The sequence below is a fragment of the Rhinolophus sinicus genome, chromosome 2 (assembly GCF_057876585.1).
Source record: "Rhinolophus sinicus isolate RSI-liver-muscle chromosome 2, RSI-T2T, whole genome shotgun sequence".
NCBI classification, from domain to species: Eukaryota; Metazoa; Chordata; class Mammalia; order Chiroptera; family Rhinolophidae; genus Rhinolophus; species Rhinolophus sinicus.
The window spans coordinates 33,459,543-33,472,335 of NC_142502.1; the positions used below are offsets into that span (position 1 = coordinate 33,459,543).

The 12,793-nt window shown below is 36.9% G+C and overlaps 1 protein-coding gene across 3 annotated transcripts in view; it reads right to left on the reverse strand.

Annotated features, from left to right (window-relative positions):
* TRMT11 (tRNA methyltransferase 11) overlaps nucleotides 1-12,793 on the reverse strand; it is a 55,493-nt gene that overhangs the window by 8,967 nt on the left and 33,733 nt on the right. The window lies entirely within an intron of this gene.

The following is a 12,793-nucleotide window of genomic DNA, read 5'->3' on the forward strand; positions in this document are numbered from 1 at the left end:
TGAAGACAACTACATGCATCTTCTGATTCCAAGTTCAGCACAAACTGAAATCATCTATAATTATCCAATAAGAAACCTTCTACTTCAAAGGTATATGACAACATATTATTGCATTTGTATAATATCATACAGATAAATCAAACTGTTTGCAGGTATATCCACATTCAGTTGAAGAAATAGACTATACCTGGTAACTTAAAGTTACCTCAGCAGATGAGAGTACAGGCAAAACAAATGACTTCCCCACTTTCAGACTTCAGAGACAGGTAAAAACCGGTGCTCAGACTGACATTTGGAAGAGGAAATATCAATCCGCTTTAGAATATCACATTTTCAAGCTTAGAAGACTGAGAGAAAAACATTGAAACATCAACCTCTCATTCAATTTCACTAGCCATATCAAACCAAGGAAAAGAATCTCATTAGAAATAATATCTTATTTCTCATTTACGTCTCTAAATTTACATTCAATTGCATGTGGATTAATGTGATTTTGAGAATAAGTGTGGAGACACGATGAGAAAATACGAAGCCTAATTTTTTTATCCTGGCTTCAGTATCAAAATGGTATCTACAAACATATCTGGAACATAATAACACTCAAAATATTTTTACATTTTTCTGTATTCCTATGAGATGTATATCCTTTCCCTCATGTCTAACATTAATAAAAGCCCAAGTATAGCCAAAATAACATTATGTTGGCTGACTTGTTTATTCAGAAACTATCTGCCATAGAATGTTTTTTAAATCACACAAAAGTCAAATTATTAAATATGCCCAGATTTCCTGAATCATAAAAAAAATAAATAAAAAAAAATAGGTGGCTACTTAAATTTTATGGCACTAAGTATATTATAGCTCCAATTTCTTCCAAACACATGAAAACATGCCAATGGTTATTAACTTCAGGCTATTTAATCCCCAAAAGATCAAAGATAAATTCTATCTGGTCAATCTGTAAGCTATACAATTAAAGAACACCAAATGAAAGGCATTATTTACTGGGTATTTATTATGGATCAAAAACTATACTAAATGCTTTATGTATGCACTATCTAATACAAACAAATCAGCTGTAAGAGGTAAGTACACTATTATCACCAATTATAGATGATGAATTTTCTAAGAGTACAGGCCCAAAATAACAGCTGGTAAGTGCTACACAGCTAGCATTTGAACACCAGTATACTTGACCCCCGGAGACTATACGCTTAACTACATGAGGTTTTCCCCAAAAGAACTAAATTTTTCCCCAACTCAAGAATCAGGAGTATCTCTGGGAATAAACAGGCGATGGACCAGGGCTTTGACTGCTGAACTGCCTGCCCAGAAAGGAACAAGGTGGATCAGTACGAATAACTTAGTTCTAGTAACTAGAAGATATATTTTAATGACACACAATTTTCATGCCAGGAGATTAAGGAGCCGTAGGAATGCCTGAGGGATACCAATAGCCTAGGAGTACAGTCAACTGCAGCAGAGGACTGAAGTCTGGTCCACGTCTCAGGACCGCACCTGGGACCGCAGCAACACAGAACAGTGTTCAGCGTGCAACCTCAGATTGTGCAACTTTTATCAAGTCTGACTGAAGAATCATATGAAAGGAAGGGTCATGCCATCTCCCTATGTTGAATAAGATCACTAGAAAATGTGTCCATTTCCTGAACTGCATTAGCTTAATTTAATCCTGGAAGAAATGTTTGCACTTGGTTATATTGAAAAGCTGGGTTTAGATGCTGCATCTCTCCTGCTACTTCTCCTCACAGCTCTCTCCATCATTCTCCACCTAGTCATCAAAATCAGAGACCTGGGTCAAATCCCTCTCCCTTTCCTTTTCACTTTCAGTCAGTCCTAAAATCTTAGATTCTGTGTCCTAAATACCTCAGTCCACTTCTCTTCACACAGAACTCCAGTCCCGTAGTTAAAGTCTTCCCAGCACTCCTTGCTTTTTCCCTAAATGACCAGTTGCCCTGCCTTCAGTGGCTCCCTCTCCAGCTGATTCTCCACACTGAGACCAAACCCAACCTATCAAAATGCAAGTCGAATATGCCAGCTTTCCTGGCTAAAATCCAAATGGGTTCAAACTTTCCCTAATTCTGAGGCTTTCCCCGCAAGTTTGGAAGTTAGATTCAATTGCACATCAGTTTGCTGAATGTCCTCTCACTTTGCTCTCCTGTCCAAGAGGGATCAGCACACGGCCAGGCAATGAGATCCTTCCCAGCTTTGCCCTCCGTCCTCTCTTCACCCCGTGACTCCTCTAGGCCATGCAAAATCACCTCTGCAAATAAATGTACTACGGACTGCTTCAGGGAATGTCCTGGAGCTGCAGGGTGAGGAAGATAAAACAGGACAGAAATACGTGACTGCAGTGTGCAAGCTTAGAAGGCAGAGGCCTGGTAAGAGAGCCGGGGCTGCCGGGGGCTGGCCCAGGCTCAGCTGCTCCTGCGCCCAGGCAGCCTAAGTTGCCGAATATGCAGCTCACTGGAGGAAGCAAGAGACAATAGCTGAAGCACAACAGGAGGTAGGCTCCCTCTTGGACCAAAGAGAGAGCTTAACAAAACAGCTTGTCTTTGACCAGGAGGATGTAAATAGTGCAAATGGTGATAAAGAACAGAGAATATAAAGATCAGAGTCAGAGACCTGGAAAACCCAAAGTAATGATTAAAATCTATAATAATTAATGGTTATCTAGAAAACATATACTACCTATGACAGTCTTTCCCTGACTAGTTTAGACCTCAAGATGACCTCAGAATAAAAAAAGCAAAATAAGCCCCTAACAGACTATGTGTTGAGTGCTACAGGGATCCAGTGGCAGAGAAATATACATGCTTACTAGGAAAATTGGAAAGACTATTAACCTTAGAAATGTAACCTCTTGGGGGGGAAAATCCTATTTTCTGCATCTTTTATGGAGTAGAGAAGAGTCAGTGTGAGGTATGTATTTGAGTCCTATGCTGGAACACCTCCTCCTATAAGACTGAATGCCCCGATTGTGAAATAAGACATTTATTTAAAAAAAAACTCCCGGAGAACCCAAAAGCTCCAAATCCTGCAAGAGCCATTCTATTACCTAGCAGCATAAGTCCTGCTTCAGGGTAAGCAGACACGCCAGGAACTTTGGTTACCATTTTCATTTAAGTGGAAAAGAAATAGTTCATAAAATGTTGCACAGGAAACAGTATATCTACGGTCTACCACATATTACTACATATATACCATACATGTAAATATCATCTACCTATAACGACACAAACTTCAGATATACACTTGTCCATATGAAATATACTATTTGCAATACTCAGAATTTATGTTACCTCAATGCTGACGAAAGTGACACACTCAATATTTTTTTCCTTTCTCTTTCATCCTATCTTTAGTTTAGTTTACCAGGGCTCACACTTGAGATGATGATATTCAACTCTACATATTTTTCATCACCTTTTCATGCCTCTTTCTCTGTTTGCATTCCGTGCCCATCTCAAGCAAGAATATCTGCAGATTTTTTTTTCAACTCAGTATCTTGAAGGATAAAGTGTTTACTTAAAAGCACAAGACTATCCTCAAGCGACGCAACCCTTGAGGTTCCTCAAACTCAAGCTTGTCCTGGTATTTGACTTCTGGTTTCTTTAACACTTCCAAATCTGTCTACCAGGATATGGCAGTAAGCAAGAAACACTTCGTGGAAAATAACACACAAAGAATTAGAAAATGCCAAGAGAAAACCATGGCAATGGACGATTACAGACCACCTTTCCCAAATTTTGTAACTACTGGTTAAATTTTGGAACATGGTAGTAAAGAGATATGAATAAAATATTGAGTGTTACAATGTCTATTGTTTATCATCTTTTTTATGAGTAGAAATTAAGAGTTTCTATAGTAAAATGTGTGCTGGCTACAGATGGCTACATAATGGAAATATACAGCTTTTGGAACTATCACTTAACCTTGTAAGACAAACAGAAATTGTAAATATAACAAGTAATATACAAGTTCTGATTCAAGAAAGCAACTAAGATATATTTACAACGGTGTGTTTTATATAAGTCCATTATTAAATTTTCTGCATATTTTCACAGATTATTATCTAAATTTCGCAGATAAGGAAAGGGAGTCTGAAGGAGTTTAAATAATCTACCACCAGTCACACAGCTAGTAAGTAGCACAGCCAGAATTGCAGTCTAGATCAGACTTCCAAGCTCATGCTTTTTCCATCACACTTTTTTTTTAGTAAAAATTACATCAAAACAATGATTAAAGAGTTAACTTGCCACGTGATAGATGAGTCATCCAAAATGGAGTTTGACATTCAGAGCTCATTCCTCACCAAATAGCAACATTATGGTAGCACATATTTCAGAGCTAAACTTTTAGACAGAACCCCTTTAACCACTGTCCCACCCAGCCAATTTCCTGTCCTATCAGTACTGCTAATTCTAAACATAAACCAGTCGAGGAATTCTAACACACTTGCCAAGGAAACCAAAGGAAGCCTTACGAATTGTAGTGGACTTTTATGTGTACACTGCCCTCTGCTGGCTGAAGCAGATAAATTCTTCCTTATAGTGTTTCCTGATGTGGATAAAGATAGTTTAAAACAGAGCTGACCATACAACTGATAGTTAGGAGCACGCACTCTGCTTCCCTCACTGTTTGTGAGTCCTCATTGCTGTAAACATCTAGAGTCACAGAGCACCAACACAACCAGGATGGCTGTTTTCCAGGGAGCATCAGCATTTATTCACACTATTTCATTTTTTTAAAAGAATGATGTGAAAATATACAAATACATATTCACTTTGGTGACTCTAAAAAATATCATTGTCATCTATGTCCACCCTAGAATTCCAAATTATTCTCTAGAAAACGAGCGAGTACATAAACTAGACCCTATTCAAGTTATTCCTTAATTACTTTTACAACTAACTCTACATCACAATAGAGCATCAAAAAAAAAAAGACATGAAAAAGAAAGTACTTCAGTCACTTTTAACAATAAATTTTAAACTAAAGGGGAAAAACTCTCAAGAAACAAAACTATATGTTTTGTAGTAACATTTTCAAAACTGACACTTTAAATGGAATTAATGACACTCTGGATTATACCGTAAGAAATAAACATGTAGGAGTGTTTCCCAAACTGAGCATCACGGACCACTCAAGACAATTCTTCATTGACAACTCCACTTAGGTAAAACTATCCTTCTAACTACTGCCTTTTCCCAGAAATTAGCCATGCTTTATGATCTTCTCCTTAAACAGACGAAAGGTGTTATAATTTTCCACAGTATAGTGATTCAGCTGCTTTTTTGGTTTGCTTCTCATAAGAGATGAGGCCTAGGCACCATGGGATTAGAATGTTTTTGTAACACTGATTTTTGAAGAGCAATGTCAGGATAATGAGAAAAACTCAGTGAACTTTCAAACAGAAAACTTTTAGCTTACCATAACTATCTGTTCCTACTCTTCCTTCAAATGGAAGATTTCAATACTGTTCAACGTGATTGTTTTTATTCTAGAAGGACCCAAAATAATCATTGAACATAAACATTTCATAAACATTTATTGAGTGGTGAGCAAAACAGTCAAGGTCTGTGAATTCAGAGCTTATATACCAGTGGGAGACAGACATTAAACAATATATACCCAAACATATACTTGCAAAATGTGACTAAACACTGGGAAGAAAGGGGTACCATAAAAATATATGAAGACAGTTACATGGAGTGAAGAGAATGGACAAAAAAGGCTTCCCTAAGGAAGTGACAATTGTCTGAGACCTAAAGGATGGATTAAACTTTCTCATAGAAAGAGAGGATAAGAAAACATTCTAGGAAAACGAAGAGAGGAAACACAATGTGAGAAGACTCTGAGTTTAGAAAGAAGTAAGATCATTCTGGGAATTGAAAGTAGGCCAGTGTGGCCAAGGCTTGGTAAACAAAAGGGAAGATGGCACAAAATGAAATTGGAGAGACAGGCCAAGAGCAGGTCGGGCTGGTCTGAAGGTATCTGAAGGATTTTGAATTTTATCCTAAATTCTGCAGAAAGTCATTGATGACTTTTAAGCAGAGGCGCTTCATTATTTATTTACATTCTCAAAGGTACTTTGGCTACTGTATAGAAATACAATGATAGGATAAATTGAGAAGCAAGGAAACCAGTTGGAAGACGACTGCAGTAGCCCAGGATAGCAACACTGCACCATGTCCTTCAGCGGGCGGGGGGAGGGTAATAATATATGCAAAACTACCATCCATTCAGTTATCCCAAGCCAGATTTCTGAAAGTTATCCTTAACTCCTGTCTCCCTCACTCCAATTATTCCATCAGTCATCAAGTCCTGCCGCGTCTACCTCCCTCCAAAACTTTCAATTCTATTATCTCCTCTACAATCTCCAATCCTACCTTTCTTAGTTTACAGCCTCATCTTCTTTGCATGACTATGCCAGGGGCCTCAACATGGTACCACAGGTTATCTTTCCACGACTCAAATCTGCCTGTATATGAAAGCCCAGATGACCTTCTCAAAACGTGTACCATTCTTCTAACTAACATCCCTCATGGGCTTGCCATCACCAATAGGATAAACTTGAAACTCTGGAATGTAAAGACCTTCAACACCAGGCATCCCTTTGGTTTTCCACTTCATCCCCAACCATTCCTCTCCCAAATACTTCAAATTTCAGTCGCACTAAAATGTCTAAGAGTCCCTGAATGGACCACAACCCTGCTCAGTTTCTGCACCTTTTGCTTAAAATGTTGGCTTCCTCTCTTGACTCAAGCACCATCTTCTTGGGCAGTTGTTCTCTGGTGTTCATGTGGCACCTTGCACAGATCACTATATGTATGTTGGAATGGTCGGGCGACCATTTCTTCCACTGTGCAAGTTCTCTAAGCATTAAGAACTATACCTTATTAGTCTGTTTAGTCTCAACACCTCACACAAATAATCCCACAAATACATGCTGAGTGATGAAAACCATGGCTTTCCCCTCAGGGAACATGTAACCAAGCCAGGGAAAGAAAACATACCAAAATATGAAAAATACATGAATGTAAGAATCATTAAAAGACTAGCTCATTTCTCATAGCACCTTGTCCAAAATTGTGCCTGTCCTCAAGACTTTACATGAATACTTGTTTATTCTCTCAGCAAAAACTTACATCCTTTACAGAGAAAAAAGGAGTAATCAAGTATGAATTTCCTCAACATCCTTGCCCGCACTCTATCACGTACTACAAACTGGATCCACCACTCACTACCCACAATTTGACTAAGGCCAAAATGCTCTCTCAGTGTCCCTTTAGTGCCAAAAGAGTTACTTTTATAAAATTCCCCAAAACTTAAGTGAAAACATCTAAGGATAATCATCAATTTATACAATTACTGTTTAAAAACAACAAAAAACTTTCCCCAGAAAGGTGTTACTTTAGGGATGAAGTTGAAAACCATTCAGAAGAAAACCAAATGGCTTCTATTTTAATTATAGGTCAGGTTGCAGCTGTCCTTTTACTTACTGACAGTTCCTGATAATGAGATAATGATTTCTTCTACCTCACTAGTATTAACCTTAAGTCATTTATATTCTCAAAGTGACAGTAGTTTATATAAAATAGCAGTTTCACTGCAAACACTTGAATACAAATGGCTTAAGAAACTTATTCTATGATAAGTGAAAACCAATGATGCTGTCATCACAGTGAAAACCACCAAACTGGTGATGCTCATCTAATTTTGTCAACAAAGACTTTTGGATTCATCAAACAGTAAAGCTATGATATACATTCTTAAATAAGGTGAGAGGAAGAAGGCAAAGAGATGGAAGAGAAAAACTGGGTAGATTTTCTTTCCTGTAATCAGCAGAGAGTGAAATGAAATGTAAATGAATGGTGAATATAATGGGCCGCAGTTCAGCTTCAGGGTAATTACCTATGTCCGGCTTTTGTTTAAAAATCCTGCTCCCCTTATCAAAGCTTCCCACTATTCTCCATCTGGTACTGGACAGTAGCTATAGAAACCACTTGTGCTAAAGTTATACAACTATAAACAGCACTAGGCCACTTTCAAACCAAGGACAAGCAGGTCAAAAGTCTGGCACCCAACACTATTAAGAAAAACCCAGCATTATTCTTAACGGGAACAAAGTAAGGTTGAAAATCTTCATCTCTAAATTAGGTATTTACATATAGCCTGTATTTTTAAAAAAACTCCATTGCTCAGCAAGATACTAAGTTATCTAGACCCTATGAAAATATTTTAATATATATTAAAATCTTGTCTAGAGTTCTGAAAATGAGTGACATTTAATAATTGAACTTTGACATCTGGCACTCAGCACAATTTCTTTCTAATTGTAAAAAGAATATGATGGATATTCATGCTATCATGATAATATGGAGCACTGAGTACTTTCTACATGCTCTCCACTAAAATCTGTAATTTATAAAATTCAAAACTTAACCTCAAATATTAAAAGAATAGAGGGCCAGCACACCAAATAAAAATGCAAGGACAACTTATTAGTTACTACATCTACAATTTAAGAAGAATTGTTCTTACCCTAAGTAACAAAGGATGAGTAATAGACCAAAACATGCATGTACCAGCATGCACATACATACTCTCTCACTTTAACTTGGAGACGATTCATGTCCTAGGTAAACTGTGACAATCCATTAAAAGAAAAAATGATAAAATACACGTACATTTACATCAAGATCAAAAACACACAAAATCATTTTGCTTAGGATGAATTCAGTAGTGATAATGTTACAAAGGAAAGCAAGAAAGTGATTACCATAAAAGTCAGACTTGTGGTTATACCTGCAAAGGGAAGTGTTTATGATCAGAAATAGCCACAAAAGGGGGTGCTTCTAGGGTGCTGCATTACTCTGTAATCTTGACCTTGGTGGTGATTACATAGATGTTCACTTTATAATTATTCATTAAACTGTACACTTGCGTTTTGTACAAAAAAACACTTGTTAAAATCTGAGGGTTGGATGGGTCATGGAGTGGGAAGAAGACACAAGTTCATACTTGAATTTGAAAAACACTAAAAAGATAATTCTAAGTTTAATAACCACAATACATGAGAAAATATACAAAAAAATACAAAATGGAAAATTTGTCAGTCGAGAATCATAAAAGAAGCTCCAGAGGATTATGCTGACTCTACACATAAACTTCCTATTTCTCTAAACCATTCATACACTGAACCTCTGGATCATACTTTATATTTTGCAACTGACCTCTGCCTGAGAGTCTATGATATCAATATATTAATACTGTCGTAGCTTGCAAATACGAGCATCAGAGCTGTAGCATAAAGACAGATGCTCTCTCTGCCTTCAGAGAACTGCTTTTTCCTACAAACAAAAGAGTCATATCAAAATAGCACCAAGTAGAAGGACATAGATATCTTAACTGATTGCCTTCCTGGAGTGGGTAGGGGTAGACTATTGTTTTTTCTTGGTTTACCAGAAGCAATAATTTAAATTATTATGATAACATTAACTTAACAGAAAATCCACTTTGGCAAAATCATTTAGTTGCAGAAGTATAAAAGAAAAAGCGACATGATAACCCTCTAAGATTTAAATTCAAGGAAAAGTAACATTAATCGCAAAATCAATTCATTCAGAAGTAGATGATATGATCCCTAAAACTGAATTCATGCAACATCGCCAGGCTTCTATGTTGTCATAAGCCTTTTTGAAACACCTCAATTTATAATTTAGATAATGCAAGTAGTTTCCTTCTGATTTGTCTTGCAAAATAATTTTTAAAAAGGTTCTCTCTACTACACACACACACACACACTTTGATGGCAATGAATACTGTATTATATTAAGATCTAGACTGAGTTCATAGCCAATCACCATGTTCTTACTTAGTGTCACCCTGTCTTATTTTTCTCACTGATAAATGAAGTAGCATCTGTTTTCCATCAGGCATGTTATATGATTGAAATACTTCATACCTAATCTCCAATCTTTCATAGCTGTAATCACGAGAAAAATAGCCACCATCTTGAAAGGGATATGCAAAAAACGAAAATATTTCAGAAAGAAAAGTCAACCAGAAGGAACCAGCTTTAATTCAAATAGATGCCAAAGGAAAAAACAACTACCAACCTTAATTCTGAGAAAAGATAATGCACAATGGAAGCAGGTACAAGCAATTACGTCAGCAAACACCCCAGTTTAGGATTAGCAACATTACTATCAGTCCAACATATAAACTACTTAGCACAAAGGCTAATTTCTAATTTCTTCCACCTCAAGCCACCAATAAGTCATTTTCTCAAACAAGTGACCTCAGTGTCTCTTCTCTCCCATCATCATTTAAAACATGTTGTTATAATGTTAATTGTTCTTTCTCCCTCCACAGCTTCAAATCTTTCAGTACTATAGTCAAATTCCTTAGTTTTGGCCACCTTCCATTCCGATTAATGAAGCATTCATCAGCTTCATGTTACTAGACTCTTTCATTCAGTCCAAAATAAAAAATTACATTAACTTTCATCACCTGCCACTATGACCTTCCAATATTCCCTATTTTAAATCATCTGAACTATACTTGCTAGCTATAAAAAAACGACAACTTCATTTACACAATATTATAATTTAGTCTAAATTAATGTCCATGTAATATCTAGAATTAAACTTACCTATATTTTAGTACTTCTCAAATCACTAGGAGAATAAGGTAACATGTCAGGTAAACCAACCACAAAATAAATAGGGCACATGATGGCATGTTTAGTGCAGTGGCAATTCAAAATAATTTTTTATGTTTAAACAAGTACGATAGAGAATAAAAGTTGCATAAATGTATAAAAGAAATTTCAAGGAAGTCTTGAAAATGGCTACTTTGGGTACTCTTTAGTCTGTCCAAGTATATTGGTAGAAAAGGTTGAGAGTATTGCTTTAGATGACTTTCACTAGAGACATAACTATTACACTAGAATTCTGATCTGTTCTGGACATCAGCATTTTTCTCCTATGAATTTCATAAGGAGTAACCACTGTGACCATAACTATATACAGCAGCATCGGCTACATGTTGTGTCAATAGGAAAAATGAGTTCGAGCGAAACAAATCACATTCTACCATGGAACCCACAAGTGACGAGGAAAGACTATCTTTAAAAGAAACAAGAAACTAGTAGTGACCGGCCTGGTGGCTCAGGCGGATAGAGCTCCGTGCTCTTAAATCTGAAGGCTGCTGGTTCGATTCCCACATGGGCCAGTGGGCTCTCAACCACAAGGTTGCCAGTTTAATTTCTGGAGTCCCGGCAACTAAGATTGAACACAGCACCTTGAGCTGAGCTGCCTCCCAAATGGCTCAGTTGGTTGGAGCGCATCCTCTCAACCACAAGGTTGCCAGTTCAATTCCTCGACCCCTGCAAGGGATGGTGGGCAACACCCCCTGCAACTAAAATTGAACACGGCACCTTGAGCTGAGCTGCCACTGAGCTCCCGGATGGCTCAGTTGGTTGGAGCACATCCTCTCAACCACCAGGTTGCCGGTTCGACTCCCTTGGGCTGTGCCCCCTGCAACTAGCAATGGCAACTGGACCTGGAGCTGAGCTGCGCCCTTCACAACTAAGATTAAAAGGACAACAACTTGACTTGGAAAAAAGTCCTGGAAGTACACACTGTTCCCCAATAAAGTCCTGTTCCCCTTCCCCAATAAAATCTTAAAAAAAAAAAAAAAAGAGAAACTAGTAGTATGGCACTCAAGAATACTTGCCTTTTAATGTTGGTATATTTTAAAAGCAGAAATGTGTTTCGGTAAAGAGGCAACATGATACAGAAAAAGCGAGGAAAGGGAGAACACTTTATAATAACCTATCCAGTGGGCCAAAAGTTATATTGATGTTAAACCTAACAAGTGACAAATCAGAAATGAAGAGATACAGTATACAAAAATGTAAAAATTTAAAATTAATAGTCTTCTATTGCCAAAATCAACAATGCTGAACAAGCCTGAGGATAATTTGTTAGACACGTATGAGAACTGTTTGACAATTTTATGTCATCACTTGCATTATAAAGGACTGGGATCTTGCTGCAATTAAATATACTTCCCTCCATACAAACAGGAAGGTAGAAATGAAGCAATTAATTAAAAACCAAGCATGAATTTCACAAGACCGAAATTTCAGTTATAGTAAACTCCATACTAGTTAAAACTCACTGATTAAATTTGATCTTATAAAGACCATTTCAAAAATCACTTCAGCATTAAACTTTTTCCTGTTTTGTTTTTTTAAATCAATTTAAAAGGACAAATATATGATAAAAGACAACCAAAAATGAATACTACCTTTATATCTTTAAAAATATCTAAGTTGAGTGCCTTTACCATTTTTATGTAGAAGAATTCTCAGAAGCATCTTTAGATAATTCTCTATTTCTTCTTCTGAGTATCAAATAAGTTTATTTAAATAAATATTATAAATCTGGAAAAAAATACTCGACTTTCTTAAACAAATTACACTCAGGGGAAAGCAAATGTGAAATTGTCCACAATGGCTCTTAATTTTGCCAGTGAAATAAAATCAGTATTATAACTGATACCACAGAAATACAAAGGATCATAACATCGCACTCAATGGTGAATAGCTGAAAAGCTTTTCCTCTAAGATCAAGAACAGGCAGGGATGTCTACTCTTGCCACTTTTATCCAACATTGTATTGGAAGTCCTAGGCAGAGCAATTATGCCAGAACAAGAAATAAAAGGCATCCAAATTGGAAAGGAAGAAGTAAAACTGTCACT